This window comes from Parus major, chromosome Z (genome assembly GCF_001522545.3).
Source record: "Parus major isolate Abel chromosome Z, Parus_major1.1, whole genome shotgun sequence".
NCBI classification, from domain to species: Eukaryota; Metazoa; Chordata; class Aves; order Passeriformes; family Paridae; genus Parus; species Parus major.
This window is the reverse complement of record NC_031799.1, coordinates 34,685,417-34,698,335: the sequence shown is the minus strand read 5'-3', so window position 1 is coordinate 34,698,335 and position 12,919 is coordinate 34,685,417. Positions and strand designations below refer to the sequence as shown.

Genomic DNA, 12,919 nt, shown 5'->3' with positions numbered 1-12,919 from the left:
GCTATGAATAAACTTACTTGAAAAACAAGGTTACAGTGGCTCACTGGAGTTCAGTGCAAGGTGCAAGCCATGGGCAAATGGGTGTGGTTCATGCCTTTAACCAGTTAAGTTTGCCTCTCAACAGATCTCTAAAGCTACATTGCCATTGAGGTCAGAGTTAGTTTAAATCTAGCTTAACTGCATTGATAAAAATTGCAGTTGCTTCTTGTACAGTGGTGTAAACTCAGTATTGGTCAGGCAATATCCACAACTTTTTTTTTTTCTTTTTTTTCTTTTTTTTTGTCTAGGCCACTCCTCTCTCTTCAGCTGAAATGAGCAATTGATCTTGTTATCTGTTCTGCCACTAAGAGATACAACACAAGTTGCACAGTGTCTGGTAATGCCCATATCAATTTATATGTCAGCCTTAGAGTTAAATTTCACCTGCAGTCATCAGTAATTATCAGGGGAATTTCTTGATGTCTTTTCTCTTATTCAGGATTTTTAGCCTTGTTTTCTATTTAAACAGCATCTTTGTGTTGCTAGTAATGATAATGAGTAAGAGAATTTTTACAGTCTTGAAATCTCGGTAGACTTCTAGAACAGCACTTCAGGAAAAAAAAAACCAAGAAACAAAAGACAAGTGTCGCGTTCCAGTGTGGGTAACAGTGATGAGATAATTTAATAATGGATGGTCGGGAACGAAATTAAGCCAAACGAGGCAAACGTTGTATCTGCGAAGACAAAATAAGAAGGAGTTAGGGTAGTGAGGAGGGCCAGAGAGGCCAGAGAAAGAGGCAGCAGGATGGCAGCAGAGGCAGAGCAGGCCAGAGGGCGCTCGGAGCGGAGCTGGGCAGCGCGGCCCTGTCCCGAGGCGGGGCTGCGCTCGCTGCCGGCCCGGGCGCGGCTCCTGAGGCGGCGGCGGCGGCCACGAGGCGCGGGGGGAGCGGCAGGAGGGGCGGGAGCCCGGGCAGGGCCGCGCTGAGGATGGCGCTGGGCTGCCTCCGAGCCGGCTGCGCTGGGCAAAGGGGACAGGCGTGCTGGGAGGGAGCGGGCAGGGCGCTGCTCGGGGACACGGGGACACGGGACCACACGCCAGGGCGAGCAAGAGCCAGCGGGGGCAGGAGAGCCGAAGGGCGGGGCTGCAAAGGCCAATTCAAAGGGCCCCCGAGGAGTCAAAAGGCAAGGGCCAGAACAGCTCCCGGAGCTTGGGGTGCGGTTGCTTTTTATGCCCCCGGCTCCCCACAAGCCTGCCCGCTGACAGGAGACGCCGGCCCAGTGCGATGTCCCAGCGCATCCAGAGCTGGAGACCTTTTGCCATCCGGCTGGAGAGCGGCTCTGGGGTACAGTGTCCTCCGTGCTCCCCGGCAGACTGCCTGTCCCACGAGAGACATCACCTGCTGGCCAGGAAAAGTCTCCCCCGACACAAGGCTTTCCTGCATCTTCTCCTGGCTGCCTCCTGGACATGGACATGTCCCTCCCCTACGTACCTCTGACAATTACTGTTGAGGCATAACAAAACTCACTGGCTCCTCACAACAAGCCAACAAAAGAACCCAGCACCTAAACCCAAACAAAATAACCAAATAACAAAACAAAACTAGGAAAATATGGATGAGTATAATTAATCTTCAATTTCTCCAATGAGATGCACTCACAGCACAAGATAAACTGAGGTAATTATTAGGCCATTCAGAGCTGTACTGCATGGCCATCCTGAAGAGAAAAGGAAACAGAGACCAGCCTCAGACAAGCCACATGGGGAAGTTTAGGTAGTCCTCGATACTCAAGCTACAGTTTGACATTGACATTCTCAAACATCTCCATAGAAAGTGCTAGAATGTCTTTAGTGACCACAAACAGATACGTATTTTCTCTAAGCTAAAAGGCAGTGAACCCACAGCAGTTAAGAAGTTTAACAAGGAATGGTTTACATAACCAGATATAACATTCCTGTTTCTATTGAGAGCTGCTTAAGTGGTTCTATTTAGCAAGATGAAAAAAATTTACATTATTTCACCATAAGGAGGTAAATTTCTGTATGTGAGCTCATATGAATGTGGAAGAAGACAGATACCACATATTCTCTGTTGTATAGCTGTTACATACACTCTCATATATATTATGGTGATACACAACACATCCAGGGTATAAAGATGAAGAAACATTGTGCAATATTCACAGACAGCATGAAACTAAATGCTCATTTATAAATCGTTTAGGCACCTCCTTCATAGTCTTTTCCTCTGTTGCTTTTAGTTCATTAATATGATTAGGTCTCTGCCCATGTCTTTTCTCTTTCAAATGTATTATATTTTGGTATATGCAGTGCCAAAATTGCCTGGTTGTAATGTTCTAATGCAGGGTCGCACTTTGCCTCCTGACTTGCCCACTTGTCCACTTTGGGCTAATGTTAGTAAACATCCCTTGGAAACAATCGCTTTTAATCTTGTCAGAGATGGCTGTGTTGTGAGGGTGAAAATTAGTTATTAGCTTAGCTTTTCATCCATGCATAATAGGATGTTAAAATCAGAGATGTTTGCTTGGGGCCATGAGAGCCATCCCACTCTGAGCTTACAAGTTTTGAATTTATAAAATGCAACATATTTAAAACAAGCAAGCAGAAAGTAAATGCCAGTTTAAAATTAGAAGAGTCTGTTTTGTGTATTTTTGTCTTTGTGCAAGAAGTTTAAGGCATTTTTTGATTGCAGCAAAAGAAGAAAAACATGCTGTATATTTGCTGGTTTTTTATCTCGCTCCTGCCTTTGTTATAATAGATAACCTACAGAAAAAAGCTATGCCATGCACTTCTTAAGGCGAAGACTTTCCCCTTGAATGGGGTTCTCATCATGTTGGTTCTTCTGAATTAATCATCCTCTGTCCTCATGCTGTACCTTAACAAATTAAAACCAAAAATATCAAGACAAATTCAGGCTAAAAAGAAAAAAAAAAAAAAAAAAAAAGGAAACCCAAAACAAAATAACGGCAAAATCTCTTTGCACCTGTTTTACAAGGTAAGGCTGAAGTAATTTAGACATCTGCCCTTCACTCTGCATAGAAGCATCTGTGGCAGGATGGGAATACAGGATCCTTCTGTGCAAATACCCAGAGCAGTAACAACTTTCCGTTTTCTTTGTCTCTTATGCCACTTGAGCTAAATCAGCCAGAGGAAAGGATGTAGAGCAGGTGATAGTTCCCTCAGGACTATCTATGCTAGAATCATGGTAATTGGCAAGGAAAGCAATCAGTGAGTTCAGGTGCTTTCAGAGAGACCTCTAAATGTCTCAATGCTCTCCTTTGTCATCCCCAGCAGCTGCATAGCAAAAATGGCTACCACAGAAACACAGGTAGGCATTGTGGTTCTGAATGCATATATAATGCAAAATGCAGAGTTGTATACCAGTCTGCTGGATGACAGGCTTGGGTCTTTGGATTGCCTACCAAGTGTTGATGAAAAGCCACACAGATTCTTAATTCAGAAACTCCAATTTTTCCTCTGTTCCTGTGTTCATTTTCTTTATCAGCAGGGGATGACTTACACTTTCATAACTGATTAACATTTTAAAACTGTGGGAGCACTTTGTGTGGCATTTCAAATTTTTTAACTCTTTCGCTCTTTTCTGAGCTCCTCCGTTTGATTGCTGTTTTTTTTCTTTTTCTGCTCTTTTTTGTCGTTATTGTTTGTTTTGGTTTTTTGTGGGTTTTTTGTTTGTTTTTGTTTTGGTTTCGATTTGGGGGGTATTTTGGTTAGTTGGTTGGTTTTTTGGGGGTTGTTTTTTGTTTTTGGAATACAGGTTGTGCCAGCATGGCTGCATTTATTTCCAGGAAGTGTTTTGCATTGTGCAGAAGACACTGGAGACATCAGTTATGCTAACTAAATTTGGGCAGTACAAACAAGTGGAGGTTTACAAGTTTTCTCTTCATTGTCTAACATGCCCACATAGGTGGAGGGAACAGCCTTGACATAAGGCTTTGAAAAACCCATCAGATTTCTTAATCCTTTCAATGTCCTGTTTGTCCTCAAAATAATGTCTTCAATTGGCTGTTCGAAATCAACAGGAACTATCCTTTTCCCCTTAATCTCTTTTTTCTTGTTTTGCACTCTCTCACATGTCATGTATAGGCAAAGCAGGGACTTGCTGGTACACAGTGAGCAGTCTCCCAACTGTGCTTTTCCTGTCAGCCAGTTGAAATTCATCCTAAGCATGGCTGAGGAATACTATTCATTTAAAAATAAATACGGTGCTTGAAGGCATTTTTACATATCCACAGACAAACATCTAGCTACAATGTAGAGAATCATCTGCAGCTGAGGAAAATTATTAAGCAATGTCTACAGACTTGTCTTTAGCCCACTCACAATAGCTGCCACCTGTAAATTTAAAAGGCCGACATCTGTTGATGTCCACTAATTGAATTGATAAGATGGCTAAAGATGTGTCAAAGGGATTCTGTTCCAAGGTCATTTGAGTAAGGATAGTCCCTACTGATCTTGATGGGACTTGCATTTGAGTCTCACAACTCCAAGAATGAATGTGGACATTACTTCCCACCACTGTTCAGCAGTGTTCAACTGGACAGTCAACACTCTAAATAATACAGTTTATTCTTCTTCTTACTTTTTTGCAGCAAAGATAGTCTAGTAACTATCAGTTACTAGAAGTTCAGAAGTCTAGTAGCAGGACAGATTTCCCACTCTCTTATAGTTAAAAGTGCAGAAACAAAACTACTTCTGCTTTTCAACAATATATTGCAAAATATAAAAAGTTGAGCATAGGTGTCCTGTTTTCTAGTTTGTCAGTTTTAGGAATTCAGAAATATATGAATGGCCCAGTAGTGAAGGACAAGAAAGAAAAGACAAGAAAGACACATTTTGTCTGCATTTGAAGATAAAGCATTCATTTCCAAACCTACCTTTCTTATAACTTTTACTGCTTTCCCTTTCTAATTCTGCTTTATCTGAGATTCATTCCCCTGTTCCCAGATTTTCCCTCATGATTCCTTGAGCTGGAGATTTCTGTTAGTCCTGTCCCTGGATTCAGTCACAGGGGCATTAATTTTAAAGTGCATTCCTGTGAGTGATTTGGTAATGACCTGTTACCACTCCTCGGCCCAGGTTAATCAACACACATGGTAAAGAGAAATTCTTTGCAGTCATGCCAATAGAAAAAATTAAAATGGAAAATGCAAAACACTATGGAGAACCAATCAGGAATGTATTTAATGTTCTCAAAACTCACACATACTTCCTGAAAATGTAACTGTTTTGTAATTAGTTTAGAAAGAAATCTCCTTCAATTTTACTCTTTCCCCTGTAGGAAAAAGACAGCACAGGACATTTCAATCAATTTTCTTCGTTACATTAAATAGTGTCAAGCAAGAGCAAGAGGAAATAAAAAAATTGTGCTAGTAGCATTGGAAAAGCTAGTGCCTTAAAAAGTCTTGCAATATCTAAAAATCATTATTAGTTCTGAAAAGACTAGCTGTTTATTATTTTATCTTATAATTAGTATCCTGAAATACTAGTTGCTTTGCAAAAATTAGTAGCTTTTTTGACAATTGATTAACAGGTGCAAACAGCACTTCTTAAGGTTTGGAGGCAGGTAATTTACAGCTTTTTGTAGGGGAAATGAAACTAGAGGAAAAAGAAAAACTGGAATGCTTCATCTACATTTCTTCACCCTTTCTTTGAAGTTTCCTGTTAATATTCAGGAACAATTTCCCTTTTCTAATGTTCTTCTGCTAGTTGTATTTTATTTATCTTGGTTGCCCATTGTAAATAAAAAGTAAGAAATCTGCCAGTTCCCTTTGATCATGGTTCTGTTCTTTTCCCCAACAAAACTTACACACAGAGGGTTTTTGGTTTGTTTTTTTCTTTCTTTCAGAGGTGAAAAGCATTCCTCATTAGGAAGAGCAGATGCATTCTATCATAAAGGGTTGAGGGTTATAGATTTTTTGGAGTAGTTTCCTTTCACTCCAGGTACAAATTGTTTAATCCCCAAGCTTTGTCAGTGTTCCCAAGTGTTCGTGTATTTAGTATATATTGTCACTGGAAGCTCCAGGCAAACCATGTGTAAAAAAAGAAAACCATATTAAAGCATAAAAACTAATGAGGATACAGTGCAAATATTTCTCATAACCATTGCCCAGATTACTTCCTCAGGGGAGTCATACTACAGTAGTTACATCAGGAATACAGACATGCTACAGGTGGGTTCCTGCATTTTTCCTTCATCCCTGTATAGAACAGAAACACAAAACCCAACAAAAATTCTTCCTTTACCTTTTTGATAATTATAGTATGTTTGAAAAAAGGTAAGAATCCATATTCATATCTCATTAATATTTTGAAAGTTTTTTCTAAGCTCCTTTAACTTTTCAATGTAAACATATTTCCTGGAGACATATATATCAATTATTTTGAAAGTTTACAAAAACCAGCAGTGCAAATATTGCAGGCATTTAATAAATGCAGGACTGAAACAGTACACTGAAATTACTTGTCATACAAGATCTTGAAACAAGGGAAGTGTTGTACTCTACTCAGAAAACGTTTTCTTGAAGTTTGTGTATATCCCCTTTCCTTTCCTTGTGAAGTTTTAAAGTTACACACACACATACACTTGCTTGAAGCCTTATGAAACTGAAATGTCAAGTGAGAGTTGCTTTATATCATGTTCTGTCAATCAAAGTAAGCGAGGCTTTATGCATCTGTTGCTAGTATATTGGCACTTTTTGAAGAGTGTTTCGGAGGGAGCGAGAATAAATAAAGATCCTTCAGGCACTTTCTCATTTATGGATGAGGAATCAAAGCAGTCTGAAACTTCATTTTCAGCCTGATACCCTGAAGATTGTTGGCTGATAATTCTGGATGGAACAGCTTATCTGGGAGGATTAGGGAGAACACGGACTTCCTATTACTGCTGGCTTCAGCCTATTCAGCTGGGCAGACTCTGTCACACATTATCTGTGCCTTTACATATGTCACTAATCTTATCTATATCTTTTCAGCTCCTTCTGTTGGTGTTGTGGTTTCCTGTGCCTAAGTCCCCCATTTCTTCATTACACTGGCTGTATAGGCATTAGCCTTCTCTAACAGCCTTTCTGCACCATGTCATTCAGTAATGGCTAGTAATGCAAAGGTAAGAGAAGGTAATGGTTGTGCTTTATCTCTGATCTTACAGGCCTCACATCAATATATTAACTGCACACCTCCCTCCCCACCAGCATCCTCCATTTCCCACCCCCAACACTTTTGACCAAATCCACTTGATAAAATAAAATCACCCCAACAATAGAGTATCTCTGCAATCTTTAAAAATAATGGAAGCAGGCAATTTGGGGGCAGGTCTGCCCCTGGAAGGGTCAAAAGTAGTTTGTAACCAGGAGAACCAAAACATCAGCACCAGATCTAATCTGAAGCTTCTGCCATTGCTAATTTGTGTTACAAATTTAGTGGTGTTCATCACTAGGACAATATAGCACAAAAGAAAAGAAGTCTTGGAGTCTTCTGAACTTCTGATGCCCTTTTTAAATTTCATAGGGAAGCTACTTTACCACAGCTGCTCTAAAATACTTACCTGGCTTCCTCTGGCTGTCTGCTTGCCAGCTAAGTTCCATCCTTGGCCTGCTATTCTGCTTTTGACTTTCACCCCTCTGACACACCTCCAATCTGGTGTCCTCATTCCTTTCTAATTAATTTTCTGCTGTTTCTTCATCTCCCTCAGCCATTTTAAACTTCCTCATTCCCCATTACTGTAATAAAAATGACAATAAATGAATTTTTAAGTGAAGGAAATGAAACCACTGAGATACTACTTTACCCTTTTATTATACTACTAACTGTTTTTGACTTAAGGTCTTCTGGGCAGAGACTGCTTTTATTGTGTGTTTTCCTTGTGCCTGGTACAATACACATCAGAAAAATAAAATGAGAACTCAGTCCTTATCTTGATGACTTTTTTAGGTACCATCAGAATGCAAACTAGAAGAACACATCACTGACCTCTGACTACTAATTCCTGCAATAGTACTATATGACATTTCATTTCTAATTAGTAACTCAGTTTCCTATATAATTAATTTTAATTAAATTTAAGTATTATTGAAACAATTTTAAAGCAGTGAAATTTTCTTTCCTGTTTTTGCTGCCCTCTCATTCTGTTTTACTTTAAATTGCCAAGTTTTTAGGGATCTATATCCTGTCTGTTCTCTCGAGGTTGGAACAAGCTTTATCTGAAACTGACAAACATAATTTCTCCTCTTCATAAATGAATGCCTTGAATGTCACTGTTTCCCCACCCCACCACAAGTCCAGTCAAGGCCATGTCATTTAAGACAGACATATTTTTTATTCAGTGACAAGCAGAAGCAAGATCTATCCCAGAGCTATAAAATTACTGCTGAATTACATAGATGAGACAGACAAAGAGAGTTGTATTGGCTTCAGCATTGATGGCAACTGTAAGAAATGATGTCTTGCAGCAATGGAAGATTTTCTGTTTGCATTCTTTCAGAGATCTGGAAAATCTGCTCACTGCGGACCCTGTAAGAGTTTCTGGTTTTCAGACTACACAAAGCATTAATGGTCTTCTAAGGATGGAAGGAAGGATTTCATTGCAGATGCTCCCATGGAAATTGTTATCACTCTTCTAATCTAGTTGTTCTTCCGTACAGTCTTGTACACAGACTTTTTCAGCAAGCACTAGGATCAGCTGAGAATTTGGTATACAGCTCATTTTGCCCATGCAAGTTATGCATTTCACCAACTGGACAAGGCTATTTCTCAACTCAGAGAATCCAATGTGCACCTGAACCCCTTTATGACACATACAATATGAAGAGCTATATAAAGAATCTCTTAAATACTTAATTTAAAGTCGGCCCTTGTCTATGTGTCATTTATGAAAGGATAACACGTGGCATGTGGACTTATCATTAGCCCAAGGTAACACAGGTTGTGACTTCTAATTCTGTTCTCAGCCCTGCTACAGAGTTACTACATGACCTTGCACAAATCACTTAACCTTTATATGACTAATTTTATCCATCTATAAAATAGGGATAGTAAAATTTTTAGCTACACACAGCAGGATGATGAGAATTAATTAATGCTGTTGAAATCCCTGAGAAAGAAGACTTTATATACAGGACCTAATTCCACAAGTATTCACTCTCTGGCTTTCTGTCTTGAGCAGCTAATTCTAGCTGCACTAGTTTTTACACTAAAATTAATGTAAAAAACTACCATCTGGATTTATTAGCATTGTTCAGATTCACTGTGCTTAGATATGAAGCTCACACAAAACATTCTAGATAATTCAAAAGAAATTCAAGTGATTCATTACTAATATTAGTTGAATATCCACATAGAAAGAGTTTAAGCAACCATTATTCGTGCATTTAGAATTTCATAGCAGGGGCTCCAGGTAGTATATGCAAAAATTGACATCTGATTAAAAGTGCCTGTCTGTGTTACTGGAGTTGCAAAAATCAGGCAGGTTAGCAAATGCCCATATGCATGCGGGAGAGTGTGCACTGTTCATGTAGTTCTTCAGCTTTCCTTTTTTCAAGATTTGACCCTAAAACTTCACTTCTTCTGGACTGTGGACCAATTTTCCTAAAATACAACCAATAGGATTTTCATTAGAAAACTCAAGTTGGAAATGTGATATCATGTCACCTACCAACAACTGGAACTTTATGGCATATGACTATTATGGCATATGACATACAGCAAAAAGAACATAGTATCTATGTCTAATAGCTGGGATGAGCGGGGAGCAGTGCAGCAACAGTGGCTAACCTCACTTCTCTCTGCTACTAGCATGATGATTTACAATGGGCTGCCCAAATCAGTTCTAATCCAATTTCAATTCCCACATATTGAGACATAATGAAATCTTTGTATGATATAGAGCAACCAGTCTTCAATATTCTGATCTTTTGTTTTACTTAAGCATGCAAGGATTTGCTCAAAACAATTACTTTATTTCTTTCTTCCATTAAGGCAGAATTTTCAAGTTATTATAATTGTTGCAAACTTCATCAGATGAACAGTATATTCATATTCAAACCTGAAGATCAATCCAAAGTGACAGAACTGTCAAGAAGGCAGAAAGAACCAGTCTTGTCTGTAGGTATCTGTAGGTCTGTTAGTAATAAAATTGTTTCGCCCTAGACTAGCAACAAACCAAGAGATTTAAGGTTCAAGATCATGTCTGCTGTAACCTGAAGTACACCATGGCAGGCCCTAACTCAAGTGCACTTTCAAATTAACCTCTGAAGATTCTTCATCATAAGGAAAAATGAATTCTTTATGCAATAGAAGTGATTAACCTTGAATATTCAAAGTCAAGATGATCAGAAGGTGTGCATGTGTGTGGGGGAGGGATTCCGCAATCTCCACGGTGTTTGAAAATTGATATATCATTGAGAAAATAAAATAAATACAACTGTCTCCTTAGACTGCTGCTGCAAAACATCCTAGCATATTTTGCTGTAAAAACCTTCTCTCTCTTAAATGATCAAAGCAGCATGCGATCCAATCAGTTAAACAACTGCAACAAGCCAGTACAACACAAATACACTTAAATGTCCTGTTTACTAAAGATGTTCATTGAAGATAATAATGCACAGGGCCCAAGAGATTTGGAGAAAAATAAGTAAATAGAAATTAAACCCAGCTAAACGAGGCTTAAGATAAAGTGTGTAGTAGCGAGGTGTTTTTTGAGGGGTGTGCTCAGTGCAGGTAGCTCTGGGTGCAGCTGATCCTTTCCGTAATAAAGGGCTCGGGGGCCTGGCTAAGTGGGTGGACGCTGAGACACAGCAGGAGCAGATGAGTCCTGGGTTTTCCTTTCCTTAGGCTGTGAGGGTAAAAAAGCTCAGGGGGTCCTTTTTTCAGGGTCTATTCAGAGGCACCCATCTCATGCTGTTATTTTTTTACATAGTCATGGCACCATGATTAAATTATTTTAAGGATCAGGATGTCTGAGGCTCTGCTGTGGAGTTGTGGGTTCACACCGATCAGGAAACCTGTTCTGGCTGTTGTGAGTGTCAGTGTGTGGCTGTGAAGGGACCTCAGTCCCAGTTCAGGTGGCAAGGGAGTGACTGCCAGAATGGCTCCTGCATGGTTGGACAGGGAAAGTTTCCATAACAGTGGAGACACTTCTGTCTTTTGTCTTTTAGTAGAACTAAGAAAAACTTCATGCTGCTAAAATGATTTTGCAGCTTAGACATTTAAATTAAATGCACAGGAGAAGAATATGACAGAAAGTTCTAAACACTGCCAAAATAGCTTATCTTTAAGCATACTTTCCCCTGGATCAGAGAGAAAAAAATGTGCTTTTCTGGAAAAATGAAATAATAATAAACTAATAGTAATGATGCAACATAGACTATTTCTATAAGAAACAAGTAAAGTTAAGCCATAAATAAGTAAGTATTCTTGGGATGTTTTGGCTTTGCATGTTTGTTAGGTTAGTTTTTTGATAAAATAACCAAATCATTGAATTGATTCATTTCTTCTCTGCCTTCTTTATTTATTCTCTGTCTGGCATTCTTTATTTTGTGTGAAATCCCTTGACCCATTTCAAGAAAGGACTTAAGGAGGTGCTGATTATTAAGTCAGATGACTTTTTCAATTGACTCACATAAAGCATATACAGAAGGTTTTCAGATGTGGGGTCATCTATGAGGACCTCCCAAGGAGGCCCTCACCTGCTGGCTTTGCATTAAATTCCACTGCTCCCACTTTATCATGCCGTGGCCTAGGCTAGTCTTCACAGCCATTCACACTGAGTCACTCAAACTCAAAGTGGCCTTTTTCTGGTAATATCCAGGAACACTACTGCCTCCAAAGAAAACACTGCAGCTCTAGAAATTCCCCTTTTTCCTAAACACACTGTTCAGGAGAGCTGTTCATCTCTTCTTATCCTTCTGTTGCTCAGGTAGGTTTACAATCTTACCTCCTGTATAAACCCGACTTTTAAATTGTAGCCTTTAAAATGGTAGAAAACCTAACAATTTTGTGCATGCAAGTAGTGCTCAGGAGACTTTTCACGTGATGAAGCTTATAACATGGACGTGGCTTGCCTCTCCTTAGGTTAGGTTCATTTTTAAAACTTCATTATTAAAACTTCTAATCATTTTGAAGGGATTTTCTGTTCACTTCGGTCTTGATGTAGTCTTAGCAGCAAGCCTTTTGTAGTATGCTGACATGCAGTTGATAGGAGGATATGTTGTTTTTAATACCCTGAGGTGTATTCCAATGTTCTTCCCATTTCACAGAGCGAACCAGAGAATACAGGTGGTGTTTAGCCTATTTTTATCTTAAAATAACATTTTCTTAAGTTATGGTCAGTTTTAGTGAAAATTAGTTTATCTGAAGTGATCATTTATATGTACCTTGAATCCAAAAGTAGTAAGATACATATCTGTACCCTTAGATACCTATTTTTAAACATTTCATTTTGGTAAGTGGGGTTTATTTCTCTTTACATGAGTCAAATCGCAGGATTACTGAGGGTGGAAAGGTGATAAGGTGACTCACTCAAAGTTGATAAAGGTGATTCATCCCACCTGAGGTGTCCTCATGCACTGCCTAAGCATTTGATTTTTATAGAGGACACTAATTAAATAAATACATCTGAATGAATGAGTGAGTGAGAGACCAAGACACCCTGTGCTCAAGTGCCTGGATATACTACCCTGGGGACTAGCACTTAGCTATGTTGGTGTCCTGGGGTGACTTTATTATATTGGTATCCCCAATGGTCTGGTTTATGTTATATATTAAGTTCTGCACCTTTAAGACTGGCTTTGAGAGTGAAGGGGAAGAAGAAGCACACAGTTTGTGTTGAAAGAAAACATCACTCCCTCACATCCTTCTCCTGGGCTGTGGTGTCTGCAGCACGGACAGACAGCAGGACAGAGCTTCTCT

The 12,919-nt window shown here is 39.4% G+C and overlaps 1 long non-coding RNA gene across 1 annotated transcript; it reads left to right on the top strand.

Annotated features, from left to right (window-relative positions):
- The first annotated feature begins 222 nt into the window (after positions 1-222).
- Positions 223-8,818, top strand: LOC117243734. The gene is made up of 3 exons (XR_004495583.1): positions 223-376; positions 6,991-7,121; positions 8,496-8,818. It is a non-coding gene; the product is annotated as an uncharacterized LOC117243734 (long non-coding RNA).
- Positions 8,819-12,919: the final 4,101 nt, after the last annotated feature.